The sequence below is a fragment of the Protopterus annectens genome, chromosome 11.part0 (genome assembly GCF_019279795.1).
Source record: "Protopterus annectens isolate FY-2018-M chromosome 11.part0, PAN1.0, whole genome shotgun sequence".
Taxonomy (NCBI): domain Eukaryota; kingdom Metazoa; phylum Chordata; order Ceratodontiformes; family Protopteridae; genus Protopterus; species Protopterus annectens.
This window is the reverse complement of record NC_056745.1, coordinates 377,665,192-377,692,186: the sequence shown is the minus strand read 5'-3', so window position 1 is coordinate 377,692,186 and position 26,995 is coordinate 377,665,192. Positions and strand designations below refer to the sequence as shown.

General features: G+C 41.3%; 1 protein-coding gene across 1 annotated transcript in view; it reads right to left on the bottom strand.

Annotated features, from left to right (window-relative positions):
- The window catches only part of CEP290 (centrosomal protein 290), a 3,346,332-nt gene that overhangs the window by 3,234,368 nt on the left and 84,969 nt on the right, over positions 1 to 26,995 (bottom strand). The gene's annotated exons all lie outside the window — the stretch shown is intronic.

The following is a 26,995-nucleotide window of genomic DNA, read 5'->3' as shown; positions in this document are numbered from 1 at the left end:
TGTGAGCAAGGGTGGAGCAAAAGGGGCAGCCTGCCTAAACACAAGGTGTCAGGGGGCATGAATATGAAGTGCAGCTTCTGCATTCTTCTTTCTGTACCTGCATTTTGGAATGTCAGTAAAGAAAGGCAGTTCAGTGCATCAGCTATTTGTGTGTGGTAAGCTGCAGCAAGTCAGCTGCTAAAAATATAGCAATCGGCTTACTACACTTGGTTTGGAGTGCCAGGCTAAAAGAGAGACCTTTTTTTTTTTTTTTTTTTGCCCTTCCAATGAAGAGATGAAAGGACAGGGAGAGGCAGGGAAATATGACTTGGAGTACCAACCTAATGGGAAGCTGAAAGGACCTTTTCTCTCTCTGTCTCTTTCTCTCTCCAAACAAAAAGTTGGGAAGGCAGGGTGCCAGAATGGAAAACAGTCCCAGCTGCAGCTCTGCAATTATGCTTTCAGATCCTTATCTGATAAACTATATAATTTTAAATCATCCACAAAAAGTAGATGAGATGCCTACCTGCTTTATATCTATACTGGTTACCAGACAATCATATTTTGCATTTAACTAGTTCTTTATTAGGAGTAACCTTTTTTTCTCCCTAAAACCTAATAAAATAAAAATACTTCCCAGCACAGTCAAAAGAATTTTTCAAGTACTAAACTCTACTTTTGCTATTACCCAAAAATAATAATAATAATCTAAATTCCCATCTTTAATACAACTTGACAAAACATTTCTAAAATATGCTGCAGGCATAAGCTGCAGATGTTGTGCAGAGAGTGCAAAAAGGTCTTGGATTGCACTGACTTTAAAATAAAAACAAACAGCCAACCAGTTAATAATGTTTGCTGAGTAATAGGCAAGAAAAAAATAAAAGTTGATGAGATATTTCTAAAATAATTAGTCTTTCTGGTTCAGCATCTTTGTTGCCTGTAAACATCCACAGTGTGCAATAAAGTTCTCCACCATTCTAGGAGACGGGGTAGAACAATGACAGTTGAACTTAATGGCTCAAGGAAATTGCAGATGCCACCCATGGTACAAAATGATTTGCTCATCTCATAATGGAATTCTGCATATGTTGTTTTACATATTTCCAATTGTAGTTCAGAGAGTTCCATTCTTGAGGTAACCATAACTAAGAATACAGACTTTCACAAAAAACATTTCAAGTTCATTTATTCCACTGATACACAGGAAGGCAAAGGGATCTATATCATAAGCTCGAAAGCTTAAAAGAGTGAACGCTGTTTTATTGAGTTGTAAATATTGAAACCACTAAATACCAAAAACACGGAACAGCGATGGTTTTCCCAGGGAAAAAATCACTGGGCCGTTTTCCAGACTTTTCCATTTCCCCCACTGTGGTGCGATCTCGGAGTTGGTATACATAATAATATTTTGTGTTTGCAGTGGATTTTTTTTTTGGTGGAGCAGCGATTTTTTTTCCCTGGGGAAAAAATCACTGTTATGTGTTTTCGTTATTTAGTGGTTTCGATGTTTAAAGTTCAATAAAAGAGCATTCACTCTTTTAAGCTTTTGAGCTTGTAATATAGACCCAGGCAAGGTCACCTTTTCTAGCATAAACTTCAACACCGGAGGTGAGGTATTAAGACTTCTAGAAAGTCTTAACTGCAAAAATTCTTAACGGAAACATCTAACTGAAGGTTTAGTTGCCTGATTGAATGTAGAAAAGCAGGCTGATAATGAAGACACAATGAGTGAAGAGTAAGCTAGATTAGCTTCAAACAGGTAACTGAAATAGACTAACAGTCTTGGCACCAGGGATTAAATGGGTTTATAACCTGCTTTTGTTTGCCTAGCACAGCTCTCTCTAAGGCAGGTCATGGCCAGCCTGCACAAGTAGTGTGGAAAAGTTGGGTCTATGTTTACGGATCGAACTGCCATTCAATGTACACATAGCAATGAAAGTTCATTTCATCAAAAGGCCATATGATTGTAAATCATATCATCAACTGATCATAGCTGGCCAACATAAACAAAATGGCACGTAGTACATATTAATCAGTATGGTGGTGAAAATGAAATTTGCCCTTTCCCCACGGTAGTGGTAAAGTAATGTTCCTTGGCAATGACAGGTCCATAACAAATGAAGAATCAAAGATGGAATAGACAGTGGAAAGCAGTTCAGAAAAACTAATGGAACAAGGAGGCAAGTTGTTTAGCAGCAGCAGGCTGTCTGAGCATGTTTGTTAACAGTGCTACACACAAAGGAAGTAATCTAGTAATCAGAAAACTAAGGGCTAGTACATGAGCCAAAGGTACATCTGCAGCAACAAAATTATGCCAGGTGGTGGGAGGGTCAGGAGTCACAGTGAGTAGTCCTAGTAATTAGAGTCACCATCATATTATCAAGATAACAAGATGTACACAACTAGCTGGTTGCATGATGTTGAGAACTGTACTGGTCTTTCAACTGAAAAGGGCAGGTTTGCAGTCAGACAGATTCACATAGAAGTACTTGCATGTAGAAACATGTCTGGGCAACAATTACATGACTGTGAACCTGAGAATGAGGCCCATAAATTGGTCAGGCAGTCAGCTATGAAATTTCAAGAGTCTAGGTAATCTCTTCAGAAGTATCTAATAATGCCAGTGTGACCAGAAATGAAATAAAATGATCAGGGATTGCAAACTCCTGTCAAATGGAGTGGATAAGGGAGGAAGGGTTTAGCTTATTGGGTGAATGGGGGTGGCATGGTACAGGAAAACTGTATATGCCAGGGAAGGACTCCATCTTGTCCCTGGTAGGGCAGCCTCCCTGAAATTTAGATATACAAGGTACAGAATACCAAGTGCACCTTTAAATTGAGAAATGTACATATAACGACAAACAAAGCTGAAGAAAGAATCAGACACACAAGCAGGGACAAAAAGGCAAGCCATAGAATGGACAAACGCACAGTAAGGAGAGCACACACTGCAAGAAGGAAAATGAATACAAAGAGAAAAGAATGTGGACAATGGGAGGATAGAAAGCAATATGTGCTGAGGACCACAATGATTAATGCCAGAAGCTTGGGCTGGAAAATAGAGGGGGTTGAAATGATAACTGATGAATCTACAGACATAAGGACAGTGGCCAAAATCAAGGCAAATGATAATGAGATTGATGCATATGCTGTGAACTGTGGCAGGCTGAGTTCCACAAAATCAGATTTTCAGGTAGGACAAAAGGAACAGTGTAAAAGGAGAAGTGTTAGAGCATGTAAGGCGATGAATTATAGGTTCATAGATACTTACGTTGTTGGTCTGTGAGGATCTTAAGATGCCCAGCCTTGGATTGCCATGGTAATTATTGGTCTTTACATAATATTAATATCAAAAGATGGGCAAAACAAGTATATTTTGGCGTAATTACATGTTTACCCAATCCGTAATGGCCAAGGTGCTAAACTGGTGTTAATCTGTGGTTACCTTTACCTTCGTCCAAATTACGTTTGAATAGAGTAAGAAGTACTACCCATTATATAGAGTGGAAGACTTACACATGAATGGTAATCTCTGTGACACATGCCTTCAGCATGTTCTATTAATTTTGTAAAAATGATTTAGGTCCCTTTAGCAAGTGTTTATGACACCATTGGATTTGCGAACATGTAATAAGGTTGAAAAAACAGGGTAAGTTAAGGTTCTATAAGCAAGTCTCTATAAGCAAGTCACAGGTCACCTCTCACAAGCATGTATGATTCTGAGAAGAGACAAGGCTTTGACATGGTCTACACAATTTATATGACAGTTCCTTGATTTTTTTTAAGAAAGAAACCATTGTGGTCTTTCAGGTACATACTAAAAGAGACATTATATTCAATGATTGCCCTAATGAGTGCCAAGTATACGGGAACAATTATGAGCCTTGATCTGGACATCATACCTTAGATATAACCTATGTAATGAAAAAGGATTTCCATACAATAGCAGATGCGTGGTGATCGAAGGGCAGTTCATTGTCGACATATGTTCCCAGATCTCCACCTACAGGATCAATTTTCAGGGGGATATTGTCAATGTGATAATTACAAGGGGAGTCATTTTTGCCAAAGGATACTATTATACACTTCTTGGCATTTAGCTTTATTACATGATTTTGACACTGAATTTGTTTGGATCAAGCCCTCTTTTTGGATCCTGGTGCACTCTGGGAAGCTTATAACAGTATCAAGTTTGCAGCCACCTGCAAACTGGGTAAGCCACAGACCCATAATATTATGAATGGCCTCCTAGAAGTAAATGCCAAATAGGAGTGGCAAAAGGAGTACAACTGCCTGTAAGATAACTGGCAACGTGGAAGAAGAGGTAGGAAACGAACATTAGGGACAAACATATGTTACTGGTAGCAAGAACAGAAAGTGGGAAAAACTTATGGATGGATGCAGTACATCACTCACCAGACTGAAATAGTGAAAAGATAAAAAAGGTTGGAGGAAAAAAAAGTTGTGCCTACAGGGAATTGAAGTATGTGGAAAGCAGAACTGTGCATTTCTGCTTCTAAATTTGAGCAGAAAAAGTAAACTCCTTTAAGTATTTTCAACTACATTAGGGAGAATTCACCCAACAAGTGCAGAATGATATGAGAAAATACAGCATTCTAGATGTCATACTTAATAAGAATGGATAAGTTAAGAGCCTTTGAATCAAGAGCATCCTAAACCAAAACTGGAAGACAAAGGCAAAAATAACAGGCTCAAGGTATGGGACTACAGAATGGAGATTTCAACAGGTTGAGAAAATTGCTTAAGGCACAAATAAGATGAATGAAGAGGGACAAAGAAATTTAACAAGTTGGGGGTTAGGATTAAGCAAAGTTTAAAGGCAGACTTAAGTAAGGGACTAGGAAGAAACATCAATGTCTAAAGAAGAAATGTAAGAGGTATGCTCTCACTATTTTTTTTTAATTTATTTGCCTATTTTTTTAGCATTTGTTTAATGGGCTTGTTCATCTGGGTATAAGTTCCCCCCTTTTAGCAGAATTCCGGGGAGAAAAGCCCCAAGTACAGATGCATGTACAAAAGATACAAAATGCAGATGAGAAAAAAAATGAAATGAAAATGATTTAAAGCATTTTAAGAGAATAAATGCAAATAGAACGCATAGTAAAACACAAACTAACAGTATATGTCAACAGAAAGAAATGTGTATGTCATGAAAAAAATCATACAAAAGTATAATGGTTCAAAATAAAGAAAGGGGAAGGAAAGTAATCTGCAAGAGCAAGCTTTTAAAAAATCTTAAGTAATATGTTGATAGAAGTGATAGTTATAAAACAGTGTGCTGCAGGAGCAAGGTAAAAATACATGTTTGAGAAACAATACCAGGGAAATAGGTACAGGTGCCAGCACAGACTGTGGCTGGATCATGTACAGGATGTGTTAGAGGTTGAAACAGATGGAGTAGATAAACTGAGTGAAAGGAAAGTTGGGGAAGGTTGAGTACAACATATAGGTTTATTGTTGTGAACAGAGGTTGTACAGTGACACTGTATGGTTTGTGGCTAATCTGTGAAAATAATCACTGCGATGGGTAACTCCTGAGAACTATTCCCATATAATTTGCATCAGAAGAATTCTGCATTTCTCCAGTTCTCACACTAGGGGCATGGACTACATTCATTTGTTCAATTAGTCTGATTTCCTGCAAAATCTAGGTCATCAAAAAGGGTCTATAACATTTTGTTGAATGAGTATTCAGCAAATACCCATTTGAACAACTATTGATTGAAGCCGCTCTTCACCGAATGGCATATTTTACCTAGGGCATACAAGAGGTTGACCAACCAAGCAACTAAAAAAAAAAATTAAAACTTGCCAATGTGGGGGGCTGTCACCCACACCTCCCTAACTAAAGATACCAACTCTGAGATTGCACTACAGTGGGGAAAAGGGGCAAATTCCAGATGGTGGGCAACTCCTGGTTTGCCCTAGTTAAAATCCACTGTTCAACGAAGAGCGGCTTTGATAAAATAGTTGTTCGACGAATGGGTATTCGCCGAATACCCATTTGATGAAATTAGAAGTTATGTACCTACCATAACGTTCCATGTTAGTTGTCTTCTCTCGCCTTCTTTCTTGCTGGATGGGTTCGGAGCCGATCCTCGGCACTCGCACTTGCTTAGCTTGAGAACTCCTTTTACCAGCTCGAGGCAACCCTATATCCCATGATGCAAGGCGGGACTACCTCAGATCTCGTTTGGTAGCTAACATACCCTGCTAAGGACTAACCTAATATAACTAGGAAAACCAAGTTCATAATAAAGGACTCCTCTAATGAAGGCTCAGGAGGAAACAACCTGAGAAGAGGAAACTCTTCAAGATCTGTCCAGGCCAGGGGGAAGGAGGGAGGGGCCTTAAGAAAGAAGGCGAGAAGACAACTAACATGGAACGTTATGGTAGGTACATAACTTCTAAATGTTAAGTTGTCAATCTCGCCTTCATTCTTGCTGGATGGGACCACGTCCCTAGCACCTGTATCCAGGGTGGCTCAATGGAACAGACTCTTGAGAACTGTGGAACCAAAACTGGCCCTGTCCCTAGAGGCCAAATCCAATTTGTAATGAGAGACAAAGGTATGAGGAGTGGCCCAAGTAGCTGCTGCACAAATGGTATCAATGGGTAGTCTATCCTGAAAAGCTGCAGAAGTGGATAGACCCTGCCTCCTGTGTGCTGCGGGTTTAAGGTAGTAGTTGCTTGCCTTGCCTCTGAATACACGTAAGAAATGGTGGAAGACAACCATCTGGATAAGGTCACTTTTGACACCGGAAGACCTTTCCTGTTTTCTGCATAGGAGACAAATAATTGGTCTGATTTCCTGAATTGTTTACTTCTATGCAAATAGTACCTGAACTGACGATGGACATTCAAAAAATGAAGTTTTTGCTCTGCTTTGTCAGAATAATTAGGGAAAAAGACTGGTAAATCGATAGATTGATTAATATTAGTTTGAGAAACAACTTTGGGAAGAAAGGACGGATTTGTTCTCAAGGATACCCTGTCCTTGTGAAAGACCAAGTAAGGGGAACGGATGCAGAGAGCTTGAATCTCGGAAACCCTTCTTGCTGAAGTGACAGCCAGTAAAAATATAGTTTTCCAGGTCAATAATTTCAATGAACATGAAGCAGACAGTTCGAAGGGTGGTAACATTAAGGATGCTAACATTAAATTCAGATCCCATTGTGGAGGAGGATGTTTTATTGGCGGCTTCAGGAGAAACACTCCTCTCAGAAAGGCCTTGCATAGTCTATGTGACATAATGTTATGATCTTGCAAGCCAACGTGATACTTGGAAATAGCAGCCAGTTGAACTTTTACTGTAGATGAAGAAGATCCTGACTGAAAAACTTCAGCCAGGAAATCTAAAACAGAATGCACAGGAGCCGTAAAGGGATCAATATTTCTGGAATTTGCCCAAATGGAAAAACGTCGCCACTTGCTAGCATAAACGGTTCTGGTGGACGACTTCAAAGAAGCCACTAAGATATCTCTGACCGGATCAGAGATCATAGGAAGCCTGGATAGGGAAGGAAGTGGAGCAACCAAGCAGTGAGGTTGAGAGAATGAATGTCCCGGTGCTGTTGACCCAACTGGTGGATCAAAAGATCCGGAACTGGGTCCAGATGCCAGGGCTGCACCAGGAGGTGACGATGCAGAGATGGAAACCAAATTTGTCGAGGCCAGTAAGGGGCAATGAGAATCAACTTGGCCCTCAAAACGGTGGCTTTCTGAATGACTTGTGGAATCAAGGGAAAAGGAGGAAAAGCGTACAGAAGTCCCCGGGGCCAATCCTGGGTTAGAGAGTCTCTCAGGGGTTGGCCTGGTAAGGGAAAGAGGGTGAAAAAGTCGGGGCACTTGTTGTTTTGTGGTGTGGCAAAAAGATCGCAACAAGGTGTGCCCCACTTCAGAAAAATCTGGTCCACTATAGATTGATTGAGAGACCACTCGTGAGGCATGAGAATGGATCTGCTCAGCCTGTCCGCCAAGAGGTTGGACCTGCCGGGGATGTGCGTTGCTATCAGAAACCGATGAGAGGAGACTGCCCATTGCCAAAGTCTGAGAGCTTCTCGACACAACGGATAGGACCTGGTCCTGCCCTGCTTGTTGATGTACCAGACCATGGACATGTTGTCCGTTTGCACTGCAATAGTCCCCGCGGGAAGAAAGTCGTTGAGGGCTTGCAACGTTAAAAGCACCGCTCTCATCTCCAGGACATTTATGTGCAGATGGTATTCTATGGGTTGCCACGTCCCGTGGACCATCCTGCCCTGATAATGCCCCCCCCACCCGATCAGAGAGGCATCCGTAGTAACTGTGGCAACCGGAGGAGGGGGGACAAATGGTCGGCCCTGATGAAGAAGAGGGGAAGATATCCACCAGTTCAGATGAGTCCTGCACAATTGTGTGACTAAAACTTCGTGACTCATCGGAAGACTGTGTAACGACCACTGAGTGAATAACATCCCCTGCAGAAGACGCATGTGGAAGCGAGCCAGTGGTAGAAGAACAATGGCCGCAGCCATAAGACCTAGAACCTTTAGTATCAATCTGGCTTTGACTTTGCTGCTCTGCAATAAAATCCGAACGTATTTTTGGATGTCCAGAATTCTCTGATCTGTTAGTCTGGCTAACATTTTGACGGTGTTTAATTCTGCGCCTATAAAGGTGATAGATTGGCAAGGCTGCAGAGAAGATTTTTCGAAATTCACTGAAATTCCCAAACTCTTGCATAGTTGCAGAGTGTAGTCTCTGGTCTGAAGAAGCTGACACCTGGTGGTGGCGGAGAGGAGCCAGTCGTCTAAATAAGGAAACACCTGGAATCCTTGACGTCTCAGATGAGCTGTGACCACTGCCATGCATTTGGTAAACACTCTGGGGGCTGAAGTGAGGCCAAAGGGCAGGGCTCTGAATTGATAATGACTGGTCCCTAGCCGAAGCGGAGAAACCTTCTGGGCGCCTGTGAATCTTTATGTGATAGTACGCGTCCTGAAGGTCTATAGAGCACATCCAGTTGTCCTTGCCCAGAAAGGGCAGAAAGGACTGAAGCGTGACCATCCGGAATCTTCCCTTCTTGACAAATCTGTTTAGACTGCTCAGGTCTAATATTGGTCTCCAATCTCCTGTCCTTTTGGGGACCAAAAAGAATCTTGAGTAGACGCCGGATCCTACTTGGTCTGCCGGAACAGTCTGGACGGCTCTTTTTCTAGGAGCTTTTAAACCTCCTGTTCTGCCAAATCCCTTTGACCAGGTGAGATGTCTGGAAGGGATTGATGAGGTACGGGATACCTTTCGAAGGGGATTTTGTAACCCTCGGATATGATTGACTGTACCCACAAATCTTGTGAAAGGGACGCCAGGCTACTGGGTACAGCGAAATCCTTCCCCGACTGCCTCCAAGGGTAGACAGTCGGGCAACACCTCAGGGTGCTGAAAGGGCTTCTCAGGAAGAGACTCCCTGTTGCCCTGGTTCTGAGGACCCCCTCTGCCCCTAGGGCGGCGTCTATTATTGTTACCCCCTCTGCCTCTGGGGGTAAACTGACCACGTGTGTCCGGCGCAGCTCCTTGGGCTTTATGGAACCACATCTTCCTCCCTTCTGACCCTTGGGATAGGGTCTAGAAGGGGTGGAAAATGGACTCCAACGGCAGAAAGAGTTTTGCCGTCCTGCTCACACCTGGTCAAGGTTTCCTTCACCTGAGGTCCGAACAAAGCCGAACCGTCAAAGGGGGTATTGGTGAAGGACGCCTTAAAGGGGTCCGCAAAATTACAAAGCCGCATCCAGGCTTGGCGTCTAAGAGCCACTCCTGTGCCTGCGGCCCTGCTCGCTCCATCGGCTGCATAGGATATGAGCCACATGGAGGAGTTGGATAAGGAATTCAGGATTGCTAGCTGTGAGGCAATCTTTTCTTGAGCCCCAGCAGCAGAAGGATCCTGGACCACTTCACCTAGTTCCTTGAGAATATCTCTTTGAAGCCTGGTGAAGTGACAAAGGTAGTTCAGCGAGCATAGCAAAGGTCGCTGAAGAAAACATCCGCTTTCCATACCTGTCCATGGTCCTAGAATCTTTGTTAGGAGGATGGACAGGTACTGAAGGATCCGAAGTTCCTTCTTGGTGGCCGCCACCACCATAGCATCCACAGAGACGCCCTTGGAAAGAAACTGCTTGTCTGTAGGGGCCGTAATAAATTTGGATGGTCTCCTGGGGACAGGTTCCACAGAATCTGGAGCTGCCCATGCCTTCCGAGCCACTACCTGCATAAGTGGGTCGAAAGGCGGAGACACCCAGGAGGTGGAGGGTCGGGATCCAAAAGCTTCCAGGTATACCGACTCATCCTCGGAGGGGTCAATGGAGGGCCAATTCCCCCTCTGTTTGAGGAGCTCAAGGATGTCTGAAAAGGAGACATCCTCAGAGGGGGATCGTGGGGAACCCTCTGACTCATCTAAGTCTGTATCAGATGTAGTAGACTCAGGGGAGTCTGTGTGTTTCCTCTTACACGTCCTCTTCCGAGGGGGTTCCCCTGCAGGGTCAGGAGAAACCTCGGAAGAGGAAGATATTCCCAATGGGGAAACCTGGGGCGATGGATCCCTGGGCCTGAGAGCAAGAGGCTGGCAAGAGGCGTCTACAGGCACCGAAGAGGGAGGAGCTAGAGGGATGGACCGTTGACCTGGCTCAGGTGCCAGGACACTCCTCATCACCTCAAAGGCTCCCCTCCCCGGGAGGCCGGAATATTCCCGTTCCGAGGAAATAGGAATTCCCGGCCTCACTGAGAGGGAAGGCTCCGAGGCCGATGTCGGTGCCGAGCTTACCAAAGCCGAAGCCCCGAGAGGGAGAGCGGAGTCGGACAAGGGTCCGATGCCACTAGCCTCCTCGGAGCCGACAAGGGAAACTCGACAACCGGATCCCTCCAAGGAAGGTCTCAAGGAGGAGATCGAAGCTGAAGACGACGGAGCCGAAAAAGGATGTATCGGCTCCGGCGCCAACACAGTCGCTGTCCCGAGAAGCTCCGGCTCCGTACACTGGTGGGGAGTCGGAGGAGGAAGTTCAAGGGGTGAAGCAATAGCCGAAGTCTGCTGAGACAGGCTATGGAGCATTTGGGCCAGTGCCTGCGACTTCAACAGCCTGCTTACCACCCTCTCTAAATCGTGGTCAGACAGCCTGGAAGATCTCGAAGATCGGCTCCGATGACTCTGCTCCGACAAAAGAGGAGACCCCGGAGCCGAGTGGATAGATTCCAAAGAAGGGGACCGAGATCTCTTCTTGGATGAAGTCATCGGAGCCGACGTCCTCTGGGTTCCAGATGGAGCCGAGCTTCGGCCCGATACTGGATAATATGTCGGCTCCAGCCGGAGCCGACAAGGCAATAGCAGATTGGGTGTCGGAACCGATCGGAACCGACCATACCTGAGAAGAAGAAAGATCGGCTCCGGCCGGAGCCGATCTCGACTCCGAAGGAGTCGGAGCCACAGGGTAAGGCTTGGAAGCTGTAGCCTGACCCTTAGATGGCTTGGAAGGCTTACTGGACCCAGGTTTAGTGGGTGAACCTTCCGGCTTTAGTAAGCCACGGAGGATTAATTTATTCCTCCTTTCCTGCAGGACTTGCTGGCTAAAAGAGTGACACAAAGCACAGGAGTCCTGCAGATGTAAAGGCCCCAGGCAGTAAACACAAGAAGTGTGACCGTCTGTCAGAGACATTTTCTGACAGCACGAGTCACACTTCTTGAAGCCTGAGACCTTTACCTCCTTAGACATTGTCCAAGAAAAAGAGTAACAAAAATACTCACACACACCCCAAAACAGTCACACAATTAATCCCACAAACACAGACACACAGATAGGGATTAATAAGGGAGGCCTAGGCCTAACTGAAAATTTTTAAACTTTTTATAAAAAGTAAAAGTTTTTAACTATATGGGGAATAGGGTGGATTGTATGAATACTACACACTATAAAAAAGGAAAAGGGGGAGATAAACCCTGACTAAGCTGTTTGAAAAACTCAAACTTACCTCAGCTGGCAAAAAAGGAGACCTCTTCGCAAAGCGGCAAACGAGATCTGAGGTAGTCCCGCCTTGCATCATGGGATATAGGGTTGCCTCGAGCTGGTAAAAGGAGTTCTCAAGCTAAGCAAGTGCCGAGTCGGAGCCGAGGATCGGCTCCGAACCCATCCAGCAAGAATGAAGGCGAGATTGACAACTTAACATTGATATAGACCCCCATCAAAAACACCTGGATGAATACACAATTCCCATGAGATTTTACAACTTATAGCATGGCTGCGTGATCTCAGCATTAGTAGTAGCATTTAGAAGGCTGTAGAGGTAAATCTCCCTGAATGGGTATGGAGGAGAGAATTTGTTCCCAAATGTGCATAAACAAAAGAAAAATCAGATCTTTTGTGATCATGTTTATGATGACATGGTTTGAACGGATCAGGTTTTAATGAAAAAATGAAGCAAGTGAGCAATCTATGGCTGACATGTATACTTTCTGTTAATAAACATCATATCATGTTAGGAAGGAGGGATCAGCCACTGTACTCACAACCTTAAAGACATAAATAAATAAATAAAAAAGGCATTATGAATTTATGCTTGACTTACAGAAAAATAAATTCCTACAAGCTGTACACAGTCCAGACACAAGGTGATTGTAACAAGATAATAAACATCCAGTGATTTGGGATTTTTCGTAGGTCAAATGCTACAGTAGGAACACATATGCTGGATCTAAATCAGAAAACAGTCTACAGAGGGTGACTGCTGTAAAGCAATTACCATGACAGAGTAGGGTCAGAGGGATGTCAAAGGCCAAGGGCCAAGAAGGGAGAGCCCAATAGCAGAGAAAAGCGAAGAGTCCTCATTCCTCAACTCATGGGCTAATGGTGAAAATGTGAACTAATTGTCCAAGGAATAAATGTCCACAACTGACAATTTCCTGAAACATGCACTTAAAGTAGCTACACCCATGGTACAATGGTTGCTGACAGCATCATTTTCCAAAGGACAGGTGGCCACATAGTGGTAAACAACAAATTACTGAGCAACCCACTAGGAAAAGGTTTGCTTATCCACTTGAAAGCTCTCTATCTAATGAAAAGATGGAAATTAGTAGCATGTCGTCAGACCTAATGCACTTTCTTCTGCTGGTATACATCACGAGTATGATGATTCTTCTCCCCTGGGTTCTGCCCCAGAAAAAAAATAGGTAGATGAATGGACTAATTTACAGACAGCTGTTAAATCACTTTTATGAGAAAAAGTGGGTTAGTGCTAAGGGAGTTTGTGTTTTCTGCTCCTTGTCAAAGACCAGAAAGGGTCCTTTCAATTAAGGGCCAGCAGCTCAGAAATCTTAAAGCCAGAAATGAAACCAACATGAAAACTTTCCCCAGGCACAAACCTCCATACATCCAGAGTGTTCAAATGGCAGATAGAAAACTCATCAGTCAAGAAGTTCAAATCACAAGACTGGTTCTTCAAGTCTGGAAAAGACATGAAACTCTAGGGAACTCCTTAAACATTCAGTGCTGGGACTTATTGGTACACTGCATAAGGTTATGATGTACAGATATGCCCAAATCATGTACATGGACAGCAAAGTAACAAAAACCCAAGTCAAATGGATCCTGACATAGGCCTAGATATGCAGCAAATTAAGAGTAGTTGAATACAATACTTCTCGGGCCACGTGAAAATCTCTAACACAATACATCTGATGATAGAAAGATTTGTTGCTACGTCTGTCACTTCTGATTTCTGTCAGAAGTCAGGCGGAAGAGAAAATTTAACAGTCCACCTGTGCCTTAGGTGGAGTTGGCTAATATCACAACCAAGGGGTACTTTATTGGTTTGCACAAAACAAGCTGCAGTACTGTCAGGGATCTGAAGGCCGGAAACTACAGCTTTCTCAATCATCAAAAGGTGAACAAATAGCTTTGGTCTTTCTTCTTTGAATGATTTTCAGAAAATTGTGAAATCGGACAAAAAGCTCAAAGGTGTACAAGAATCTTACTGCTAATAATGCATCCACTATTAACAAGTGCCAAGCAGAACAGTGAGACTATCATGTTTTCAGTGAGGAAGACAAGTCAGTATCTGGATGCCATACTCCTGATGGATCCTGAACAGTCAGTCCTGATCTATTGTTAGCTCTAACAAAAAAAAGGAAAAAAGAAGCTCAAGTAAGAGAATCGTCCGGCATGTTTATTTTTCCCAGGATGTGAACAGCTGCATGAGGCAAAGAGGTCCCACTTCTAATTCAGCATTGACTCTTGTGAAGCTGCATCACTGACTCCATGTTTTTGTGAATCCTCATGCATCACATATTATCTGGTTGTCTAAAAGAGGCATGAAGGTTTCCAGCCTCTACTCCCCTCCCAGAGCTTGTCGGCTAAGTAACACTGCTCACTGCTCAAGCTGGTTTATGCACCATCCCCTTTTATGAAGCCTCCATTTTACCTGTGCAAAGGCAGATCCCATGTGGGCTCCTAGCAATGATACATCCATCAATAGATAATGAGAAAGTCTGAATTCAGAAGAGATACCTGCAAAGAGATTGATGAGGAAGGTCCACCATTCCAGACCCAAGTCATACAGATGTGGCATTCATAAAAGGTCTATGAATACATAGTAAATCCACAGCCCCTGCCACATCACTGTCCAGTGAAGCAGCCTCATCTGTGGACATACATATGAGAGGCCAAGGAGGCCGGAAAATGTCCATACAGCTACCTAATTCAAAGACTATGATTCTTGGATCATCCTTGCAGGCAACAATGAATAACACAAAACAATGTTCAACTCCATCTCATATTATGATACCAAGGACCCAAACAAAGGCCATTACTAGAGTCCTTGTTAAAGCACAAAGAAGCCATTGTTTAAGTAAGGGAAAATACAGCTGTTTTAGAAGCTTGCCATAACTGTAGAATTTCAAGTAGCTTCAGTATTGTAGTCTTCACTTTTGGGATATCCTGTTATGCAAGTAGCCCACAGTATGCCAGTCTTTCAAAGCTCCTCCCCACCCTAGTGCTTTGGACGAAGCCCTGCTTCCAGCACCACAATGTCAGTCAAATAAAAGCTGCACTGGCTGATATAATTTTCAAGTTTTTCTTCCTTGGGCAAACCGAAGGAGGGTGCTACTTTGCCTTTGAGCACAGTGGACCAGGTGGTTACTCCCATACTGGCACCAGCCCGATCTACCCCAACGTGCCCAATATGGAGAATCCAAAGAGAGCTCACAAAAACATGGGAAACCACATGGTTTCACAAGTAACAAGGGAGGAGAAGAAAAATAAAGGACTGACACTCCAACCTCAGGAAAGGTTGACAAAGGAAGGAGAAAATTGAGACAGGTGGGAGGGAACAAAGACTGTTAACAGTGGTGCTACTTGAATATCTATAACTATGGTAAGTTCCTAACACAACTGTACTATTTTCATCACAGTAAACACTGTAGCAGACATGTTTCAGAAGATATCCAAAACAGAGAAAGAAAAAGAACAGGTTTGGGCAAAATTAGCTCGTTAAAGATCAAATCCTTCTCTGGCCTAGGATGCTGCTCTTAGGTTGTAGTGCTTTGAGAAGGTGTGGACAACAGATCAGCGTGGCTTTCAAAACTGTGTGGGTATTCACTCCCCTATGAAAGGCTGTGGTAGCAGATGTAGCTCTAGTAGAATGAAATCTAATGTAGTCTGGCACCTGCTTCTCATGATGCTGGTAACAAAAAACAATACAACTCCACAGCCACTTGAAGAAGGTTTGATTGTACATAGTTTCCTTCCTTCCTGTTTGCAAAACAGACGAAATTCAGTTTTGCTAAATATTTTTGCCATATGAAAAAAAAACAGCTGTCTGTGTATATCCAAGGAATGTACAGTTCTCATTCCTGCATTCTGTGATCTAGGGGAAAAATGGAAGCTGGTTGGCCTAGTTCAAAGTAATTTTAGTAACCCTCTTCAGGCATAACATAGGGACTGGTACAAACAGAGCTTCACTGTCTGATGAAAAAAAAAAAACAAGAAAGGTTCTCTGCACATCAGTGCTTGGAGTTCTGAAACATACCTGGCAGAGGAGACTGCCACCAAGAACAGTGTCTTCCATGAAAGGTATTTAACAGGGTATGAAGCTGCTGCTCAAAGAGAGACAATGTCAGTTCCTTGTTTTGCTTTTGTCAGGAAGTGTAGAAGATTTAGAAGTTGGGTTCACTGAACCCTCAATGACTACTGGAATACTGTCATGTGAAAGTGGTCCTGGGGTACAATGTAAATTGACAGGACCATCGAACCAGGGACTCTGAGATAAAGAGATGCCAAAACCATTTGTTTCCACAGAATCTGGTGGTACAGATTACTGAAGAGCTAGGATCTTGTGCAGAGGGAGTAAAGAAGGTTTGACAAGATAGTGTCCAGTGACAAATCTGATGAAAGCTATGGTTAGCCTAGAAACCACTTAAGCCACTGCAGTGCTCACTGCAATGCCAAAGGACTTGGGCAGGGACAGAGAGTAGTTCCTGAAAGCTATGGTCTGCCTAGACACCAGTTAAGCCAATGCAGTGCTCACTGTAATGCCAAAGGACTTGGACAAGGAAGAGAGTGGTTCCTGACTAACAGTAGACCCTCAACAGTTGCAGTCTTGGTACAGAAAGACATTTCTTCCCTGCAGCCTGATAAAAGCTGCCAAAACTGCCATACATTTAGCAAACACCCTGCTGGCAGAGGTGAGACCAAATGAATCTGAAACTGGTACTGACTGGCACCTATTTAAAAGTGTAGGAGATTCCAGGACTCCCTTATTTTTTTGTATAAAAATGTGCCCTAAATGTCCAAAGAACACAATGAGCTTCCTTTCTGCAAACAGAAGAATGAGATGCAGCAAGATCATGCAAAAAGGTTCTTTCAGAATGCACTTATTTAGTCCAGTAACACCAAACACTGATATGAGGTCCTTTTTTGTTTTAAACATCTTTTTAATATTACACATTGCACACAGCCATGAGTACACGTTCAATTATAAAACAGAAAACATACTACAATAATTTTTAACCTTTTTTGAACAAATTATACACATTTTTTGTGTTAACAATTATTCAACATTACATAGAATGCCCAAGTCCAGCATGCCTTGAAATATTGCTTCTCCTTAAGATCCCATCTCTTTGCAATATTGAACAATTCTGTGGCAGTTGATTTTGCTTTTGATTTTTATTTCCTACTAATTGCTTTTTTTTGCATCCAGCAGCATAAAACTTAGTAGGATCTTACTGTGTCTAGGCAATTCAGTTTCTATATCCCAGCTGAAAAGAATCATTTCCTTACTAAAAAAAATGCTCCCCCAACATTTCTGACTAAGAAACTAAGGAACATCTAAAATCTATCAGCTTGTTACATTCTCAAAAAACATTTTCACAGGCATCCCTCTCTTTCTCATCACACCTTCAGCAACTGACTCTACCTATAGAAAATTCTCTGAAGTCTACTTGGGGTATAAAAATACCCAAGTACATTTTCAAATAAAATTTCTACACGTTCTAGATTTCCTTGCATACTTGGGAGCAAATATTGCCTTGACACACTCATTTCCCAGTCTTTTCTAACCTCTTCTGATTGATTCTTATAGTTATCATACATTATTTTATATGCTCTACCAACTATATATTTTTTTAACACAGCTTCTGTTCTAGACTCAACTATAAACTCAACCAGAGTTTGCCTTTCATTTTTACACTCCCCTGTCCCTTTCTGTATGCCTATACTGTTAACAATCCCTGGTAGTGAAGGCGGTCTTCAATCTGCAGTCTGAACTTCTGCTTGCCTCATCCTACTCTATGAATTTTCCCTCTCTAGTTATTTGCTCCCAATACCCTGGGTTCCTTGCTAAATTTTCCCCAATAAATTCCAGCTCCCTCTTGCTTATTTTCTGTGCTAATACTTACAGTCATTCCAAATGGTAACCTCTCTTTTCTCCATTCCAGTGTTGGCATACATCTCAATATATTTTCTGCTACTTTGTACATATATTTTGCATGGTTGCTACTGTTCTCCTCCAAACTCCTACTATCTTCTTATTTTGGTATCCACTTTTAACATCTTTTCTTTCCATTTTGATTTGTAGTTTTCTGCTTGTAGCTTGCAAATCAGCCTCATCTATATTGCTCTAAAGAATCCCTTCAACTCTGGTAATCATAAATAACATTGTTCTGTGGGGAGAAACAATTTTTTTCTACTTTACTGTTCTTATTCCCCTCCCAAATAAATTCCTTCAATTCATTATTAATTATGGTCCACAGCTTCTCCTCTGATTGAAAAAATATCTGACTTGTATACAATACTAAAGGAACTAAACATTTTTATTGCTTGTAGCTCATTATCCATATCCATTGTCAACAGCTTCCAACTATTCACTTTTGTATTATCTTTTATTCAGCATCTTTCCACATATCCTTAGCTGATGTAATTGATTCCTTTTTAATCCAAACATTTAAACACTTCATTTTATCATGTTTCTATAAATGTGGTATTGTGGAACCAATTACTCTGTGGGAACATAGTTTACTAATACTATAGAACCTTTGCTTTATCCCCATTTATTTTATAACCTGAAAAAAAACTTGAAATGGTCTCAAAAACGTTTCACACCACTGAAATACCCTTTTTGGGATTTATCAAATCCAAAACAATATAATCTACAAACGAGGCTGTTTTTCTTGAGTACAATACCAGTTATCCCATTGAATTTGTGAATTCTTTGTTTCTTTGCCAACGGCTTTTAGTATAAGGCAAATAACAAATGAAAGAGAGGATACCCCTGTTTGCTTTCTCTCTTCATACTCTGGTTGTCAGAGAGGAATCCTTCCACCTTGATTCTTGCCTCTGGCCCTTCATGCTTCTTAACCCCATCATTCCATCAAGAAACACAAATGGTGCCGCTGCCATTCTCTATTGAATGCCTTCTCTGCATCAAGACCCACCACCAACAACTGGGTCTTTTTGCCCTCTGCTTCTCTTTGAATAATCACCTTTTTTTAAGGTTGTCAAATGTTTGTATTACCTGCATAAAAACACACTGATCCATATTTCAGTTCTGGCAATACCACAGCCATTTTCTTAGCTAGTATAAACAAATAATTTATAATCATGGTTCAGAACTGAAACTAGTCTATATAAAGTTGGATTTAAAGGGTCTTTTCTCTCTTTGTGTAGTACAGCCACCACAGCTTTCTTCCAAGATGCTAGCACTGTTTTTCCTTTAAAATATTGTTTTCACAGTTCAGATCTTTATCGCTTTTCCCTCCTAGCTTCCAAATTTTGACAGGAATACTATCTGTTCCTGGAGATTTCACTGTTGATTGATTATATGTTACCATCTTTATATCATCAACTCCTATCTTGGCTATCACTTACTGAGCCTCATCTTCGTCTAACCTTGACATGTTTAAGTCTTCCATAAATCTGTCCATTTGTGTCTTTTCTTGGTATCCTCATTCCTCTGCTCTATCCACATTTCCACAGAATTTCAAATATATATCCAATACTTTTATAACATCTGTGGTGATTTTCTAGTCATAGTCTCCCTTAGACTGGCCTTACCCCTTTCTACTTTCTGTTGCCCAAGTTATTGTTCTAACAGTTTTTGCGCTCTGGGATTGTTATCAAAAATAGTTGTTTTAACAGTGACTTTCCTAAACTCATGCATGTTATCCAAACACTACCTACTTTTCCTTTAGGACTCAATAATTGCTCCTGTTCTTGTTTTGTAACATTCCACTTCATTTGGAGAACCTTAAGCATTGATAATTCCTCTAATTAATTCCTATTACTTCTTTTCCTCATCTCTTTTTCTCTCATTTCTACAACATAGTTTAGTCCCACTCTTCAGCTATCTCTTCTAAAGAAATTTGTACATTCCCTCTTTTCTGCGTCTGACATGATTAAAGTTTCCACCTCAGAGACACAAAGTACAGGGTTTGATTCTGACCTCAGGTTATTGTCAAGGCTTAAAACGGCTCTTAATGGCAGTTAGTCTAATACTTCACCATGAACAACTCTTTAATCATTTTCACAACGTATTCCTTAAAATCCACTTTTTTAATATGAAAGTAGGAAAATGCCAGTCTTTCATTTTTACTAAATTGCCCCGTATCTTTATCTCAGTCTTTCTTGGCACATGGTCTGAAATAGTTATTGGATGGGTTTCAAAATGATGAATTAAATACTCGTGGTCTTGTGAAATACAGTTTCTGTCCAATCTAGTCTAGTTATTGTACCTTGGAAAATAATATGCAAACTCTGTCTCAGTTCCTGCAGGTAATTTCAAATCTTTTACTCCACATATTCTCTTATACTTATTTAGAAATCTACACTCTTTTGTTACAATTTCCCTTCTAGATCCCCTGGAACATCTTCATTACCTCTTTCATAATTCTGTTAAGCTCCTTAGTAGAAGTTTTAAGTGGGATATAGGTACATCCTATTGTAATCCTCCTTCCTTGCCAATAAACCCTTGCCCCCACAAATCTACTCTTGAAGTCTTTCTTCTCCTTATCTATCACTGTTGGATTCCCTCTTGCAATCAGTTAATATTATCCCTCTTTTCATTTTTGCCTAGGCTATATTACCTTGTCATCTCTGTTCCAAAGTGTGTACTTAGTGTATTTAATGCCATCTTTAGGAACTGCAACTTGTGAATGCTTTATCTATGGACATAGTTCTTTTTCATATTGGTATATCTGTCCAAATATTTGCACTATGCATGTATAAATTCACACTGTATGAATGTATACTGAATTTTTGTTCAGTTAATATGTCAATCTTCTGTATTAGGCTTTGTAATAACTTTATTTAACTGAAACCATATTATGGAAATGTGGAGCTTTTCTCCCTGGGCCTTTGCAGAAAATGGGATATTATCCCAGTCACACTTTCCCAGTAAACGAATGTCAAATAAATACATTTTCCTAATATTTTGCTGAATAACCAACCATTCTGGAATATTCTTTGCCAAATTCAAATGCTCATTTCTATCAAAGAGTGTCTCCTGTAATACTGCTAGTTGTACTCCACACTTCATACAATTCAAGACAGTCTACTTCTAGTTCATACCTACACTGCTGTTCACATTCCATGATATGACTGATAAGACAGACATTCAAATAAGATGCTATTACTTTAATATAATCTATAGGATAGACTTCTGAATATATGTTTTCAACTTGTATGCATATATTAGTGTTGGACTGCCTGAACTTATATGCAATTGCAGCTTATCTCTCTTTAGACCCATGTCATATTTTCCCAGACCTTTATTTCAATAAAAACAATCAAAAAATAAAACAAAACTAAAAAAAGTATGCACATATTCATTTTTAATCCTAACCCATTTAGCTCAAAACAAACACACACTACCATATACATTTTCTAAAAAGGAAAATTATGACTCTATATATGGGCAGATGTACCATATAGCTGCACCCACAGGCTTCATCCCCTCTAATGTGAGGTTTAATCATGCTGTCAATACACATTAGAGACTCTGTTCCATTCTGCACCCACACCATTCTTTCCTGTCCCATCTTTTCTTCCCAGATGTGAAAACCAAGTTGCATTCTCTCAATTAACTGAATTATAGGCTTCAGGAAAATGTGATCTGGTTAACATTAAATGAAGAGATCTTGTATTACTATGGTTCATGCTGAGGTAGTTGTTATTAGTACAAATTAATCTGCTTATATTCTCTTCAATGTAATAGACTTCATTTATTTTGAATGAACTACTTTGTCATTTCTTTAAGTACTACTTTTTAACGTTTCTTCATACAAGTACGTCATAGTTCACAGTTCAGCTGTTTCTTGATTACCTCTGTTTGCAGACTTCTTTTAATCTGCTAGCAGAGTTCTGCCAAAGAAAGGATAAAAGTACATTCCTACTTTAATGTCAATGGCATTGGCAACAGTCACTGATAAGACTCCCCTTCAACTCACATTTAGGATACCTATGCAAGTTGCATATAACTACTTTAAAATATAACATGCAGCTAACTTCAAGAAATTTGTTGTACGCATCACCGAGAAGAGCTTTTTTACTTACAGTTTATACAAATATTACTAAGAAAAAAGGAACTTTTTTTAACTTGAAGTTTCTTCTTCATTATCTTTCTAAACATTAATGACAAAAGTGGAAAATTATACTTTGCAGCCCACAACCAGTTTTAAATAATCCACAAACTACCAGTTGTGATGCACAAATTCACCAGTCCCATCTGGTGTTAGAGCGGCCTTATCCATCTCATGGTTGATAATTATATATTGCCCCTACTGAAAGTAAATGGGATCATACCGTGGATATGGGATCATACTTCCTCTATGGTGGGTTCCCTTTTCTCTTTTATTGGTGATTGTGCCTGTGGCAGTACAGCTTCTGTGGGTTTTTCTTTTTTTCAGAAGCTTTTTGAAGTATTCCTTCCATCTGCTTTTGATGTGCTTTGGAATGGTTAACAGATTGTTGCTGACATCCCTTAAGAATGGTGTCTACCAATTATCTTCTCTTTCTGTTGTTGCCTTGCAACCTAAAAAAGTAAATTTTTCTGCATTCTACCAAGTCACTTTCGAAAAGCTGCAGCGGTTATCTGAAACCTTGTTCTTTGCCAATGTGACCACTCTCTAAGGCTTTTTGTTAGCTAACAAGCATTCCTTCTCAGTCTGGTCTATCGTTCTTATCTCAGCTTCTCCCTACACTTCTTGTTTCTTTTGACAACTTCTTGGACTTCTACCTTCTACCACCAGCTGTCCTTAAGCACTTTACCTCCACAACTCACTCAAATGCAGATATTTTTCTGTTGTGTTATTTACACACATGCTGTTTTAAGATGCTTCAAATCTTCCTCTACTTCCTGAGGTGAGGATCACATCAGGTCACCGAAGGTAGACTTGGCGAATGTGAAATTTTCAAAGTACGTTTGTCAAAAAAAATCGATCAACAGTCGAGTTTGCCTCTTTCTCTACTGTTGTGTAATCTTTAAGTTGGCATATATCTATTGGGGGAGGGGATGATGTGAGGGTGCAGTTTTCCTTGAATGTTTGCTAAAGATAGCTTTGTTGAATATTTTTTTGAAGTTTTTATATTTGAAGAACCTGTCTTTGGTAAGTTGATACGAATCCCCTGAGGTAACAATCAATATGTGTACTACATCCATAGTTAGCAGAGCCACGATTCTCCTCAAAACAAAATAACCAATGCAAATGAAAATGCTTCAGAAGAATCTCATAACCACAAGACCACAACAGAACCTGTATATAATTTCCTCTTAAGAAATTATTATTGAAAAAAAATCAGTATTAAAATAACCTGATTCAGCATTTAAAATTGAAAACAATTAGTACAATCATGCTTATCATTGACACATCAAAAGGCCTAAGAATGACCAACACCGCAGTGAGCAACTATTTTATTTATTCATTAATTCTTTTACTTTTGTTAGTTGTGTGGCTGTGCTGATTTTGGGACCTTCGTCACTCACAACCCAAGAACAATGACAGACTTAACACTAAATGTTTTAATTTATTTGAATTTACATTTCCTTTTATTAACTTTGTTGATAATGTTAACAGACATTTTTTGTACAACATAAAAAAATCTATTAAAGGCATTGAATAATGACGTAAAAAAAAAATGAAGATTTAGACATTTAGCACTATTACATTGCAGATTACAATTCATAAAGAGATATTTGCAGGTGTTTGGGGGAGATATGATTAAACAAAAAAGGCAATTAAAATATTTGATCCTTCTTCTAATTTACAGCTATACAACACTAAGGTAATATTTTACTAGGAAGCAAATGTCACATCCTTAAAAGGTGTGTAGAAATAATGTTTTACAGTGGCAAATGGGGGTATATAATTTTTCTTACTGTTTAACTGCTTATCTGCAAGGCAAAAAAGGCACAGGTTCACTTCAGTTGTCTAAGAAATCTTGTTTGGAACCGTAGGTGTATTTTACTTTGCAGATACCAGAATACAGACAGTTCCAACAGGTAGGTATGGTTTCAGAAGATTTTTTTCACCAAAAGCAAGACTAAATGGGGGGAGGGTCTTTCAAGTGAGAGAACTGTTCATGTCAGGCATAGGCTATAGGGAAACATCTTACATTTAAATTGTTTTTTTTAAGTAATGGCTAGTAATTATTCTGGATGTGTTAAAAATAATTGTCAAGACTCAATGCATCACAGGCATGACTGGAGAAACAGTTGGCCTTTTTATTACATTTTTCAAGTACTTCCTTTGCTGAGATGGACTGAAAACAGAACTTAAGGGAACAATGTTGGGACAGAAATTATGGGTTCATAGGTTCATACTACGCTATCTGCCCTAGGGCATTTATAAGCCTAGCCAGAATGTGTTTGGCTTTCGCCACCCATTTTAAATTTATTTTGCTATGCCCTTTTTCGAGGTTAGTATACTGTGCCTCTGTCTAACAGTGACACAGAAGTGATACCCGGGGTAAACCTACGATCTCCCATCCACTCATCAAGATTCCTCTTGAAGAGAGTCAATGAGGGACTCTGCCTAACCTGGACTGGGATTTTATTCCAGAGTGAAGGGAGCCTCTGGGTTATGAATCTGTCCCTCCAGCATGTCCTATTTATTTCAGTGCTGAGGTTCAAGTCTCTCGAGCGCGTAGCTCGATGGGATTTGGATTTTCTGAGGTGCAGCATGTCCATTAATTCCGGGTTGGACATGGCTTTATATGTCAGGCACAGATCGCCTCTGAACAGGCGGTATGCCATTGAGTAGAGCTGGAGTTTCTTTAACTGGGCAGCATATGGCATCTGTTTGAGCCCTTTGATCCTCTTGGTGAGGTAATTTTGGGGTCTTTCCAGTTGCTGCAGGTGTCTGGTAAGGTACATCCCAAAAGGGGCATTGTACTCAATTATGGGCCTGATGAGGGATGAGTAAAGAGGCACGATGACCTCCCCTGATCTAGATGTGAATCCCTTCATGATTAGGTGGGCTATATAAAATGTTTTTCTAACCACTTTGGCCACGTGGTTGTCAAATGAGAGATTGCTATCAACTTGGGTCCCCAGGTCCCTAATTACTTCTTCTGTACTTAATGGATTATCACCTATGTGGTAATTTGTGGGCACTTTGTTTTGCCAAAGGGGATGACTATACACTTTTTGGCATTTAGCTTGAGACCATGGCTCTGGCACCAGTTGTCTGTTTCTATGAGGCCCTTTTGGAGGATGCTTGTGTCGGCTGGAGAGTCAATTATGGCGCCCAGTTTGCAGTCATCTGCAAACTTGGTCAGCCACAGTCCTTCCGTGTTGGCCTGTACCTCTGAGAAATATATACCGAACAAGAGAGGTCCCAGGACTGAGCCTTGTGGGACACCACTTGTAACTGGTTTGGAGTCTGACATGGCTCCAGCAATTCTAACCATGTGGGTTCTGTACTTGAGCCAGTTTGCAATCCATCTAGTGACATAGGGGTTTATATTTAAGCTGGTGAGCTTATCTAAAATGCCCGAGTGGGGTATTGTATCGAAGGCTTTGCAAGGTCCAGGTAGGCTGTGTGGACCACCTTCCCTCGTCAATGGCCTTGGTGACTGTTTCAAAGAAATCAACCAGGTTTAAGAGGCAGGATCTGCCCTTAACAAAGCTGAACTGGGTAGGATCCAGTGTCTGTAGGTCCCCAGTATCTTTATTTATGAGGTCCATGATGATCCTTTCCATAGCTTTGCAGACCAAGCTAGTCAGGCTTATGGGGCGATAGTTTCCAGGATCCGTTGAGGCACCACCTTTATGGAGAGGGACCACTGTTGCTGTACGCCACTCTTTGGGCACATATCCTGTAGTAAGGCTGAGATTGAACAGTAGTTTTATGTTTGGGTTTAGCTCTTCTTGGATTTCATGTAGGATGCAGCCTGGGACACTGTCTGGTCCCACTGATGCTGTGTTTTTTGCTTTGGAGAGGGCGGCTCTCACCTGAGCATCTGAGATGTCAGGGGGGCAGCACTCTGCTGGGATAGATATTTGCCCTTTTGGTGGGGAGAAGTTTGCTGAACCTATCAGCTAGGATGTTGGCAATGTCTGTGGGTTCAGTGTATTTTTTGTCATTTTGGACTAATTCTGAGCATATCTGGGAATTACCACCCAGGTTCCTAACATAACTAAAGAAAGCCTTGTGATTATCCTTAGTGTCCTGTGCAATTTTTCTCTCGAAGCTGGCCTTAGACAATTTTATGAGTGCCCGTAGTTTTTTGCTAATACTGATCAGTGATGCCTTCCCTTTTTGGGATTTTGCTCTATCATTTAGTAGCTTCCTCCTTCTATTGTATAGTTTGTTTATGGCTGGGGTCCACCAGACAGGGTGTCTGCCTTTGGAGGATTGGGTCTTGGTTTTATTTGGGATCGCATGATCCATGCATTCCTGAAGGTGTTCATAGAATGTGTTTATAAAGGATTCTGCGGTCTGGGCCGTATTTTCCACAGGCCCGGGGGGCTTTGAAGGATTCCACCTCAGTTTTGAGGAGTGTGAAATTTGCTTTAGAGAAGTTTTTCACTGTGGTTTTCTGGGCAGGGGGTGGGGTCGGGATGTGAATATCCAGTGAGATTAGTTTATGGTCTGATCTTACCAGTGAGGGATACACTTCTGGTCTGGAGCATAGAGTCCCCATGTTGGTGATGATCAGGTCCAGTATGTTTTCCCCTCTTGTGGGAGTGGTAACAAGTTGTTCCATAGCATTTGAGTTTAAAAATTCTAGGAACCTTTGGGCTAGGGTGTTGGAGCTAGAGTAATGCTCCCAGTCTATGTTTGGGTAGTTGAAGTCACCCAATATAATGGTGCTTGGAGAGACCTTCATATTTTCCAGTGTTCTCAGAAAGGCCGAGTGGGGTTCCTGGGTTTGGGAGGGTGGTCTGTAGCAGGCTATAAACTGTAAGGCAGTTTTACCCACTGTTAGTTGCACATGGATAGTCTCTGATGCTTCATGCTTTGCCACCAACCTGG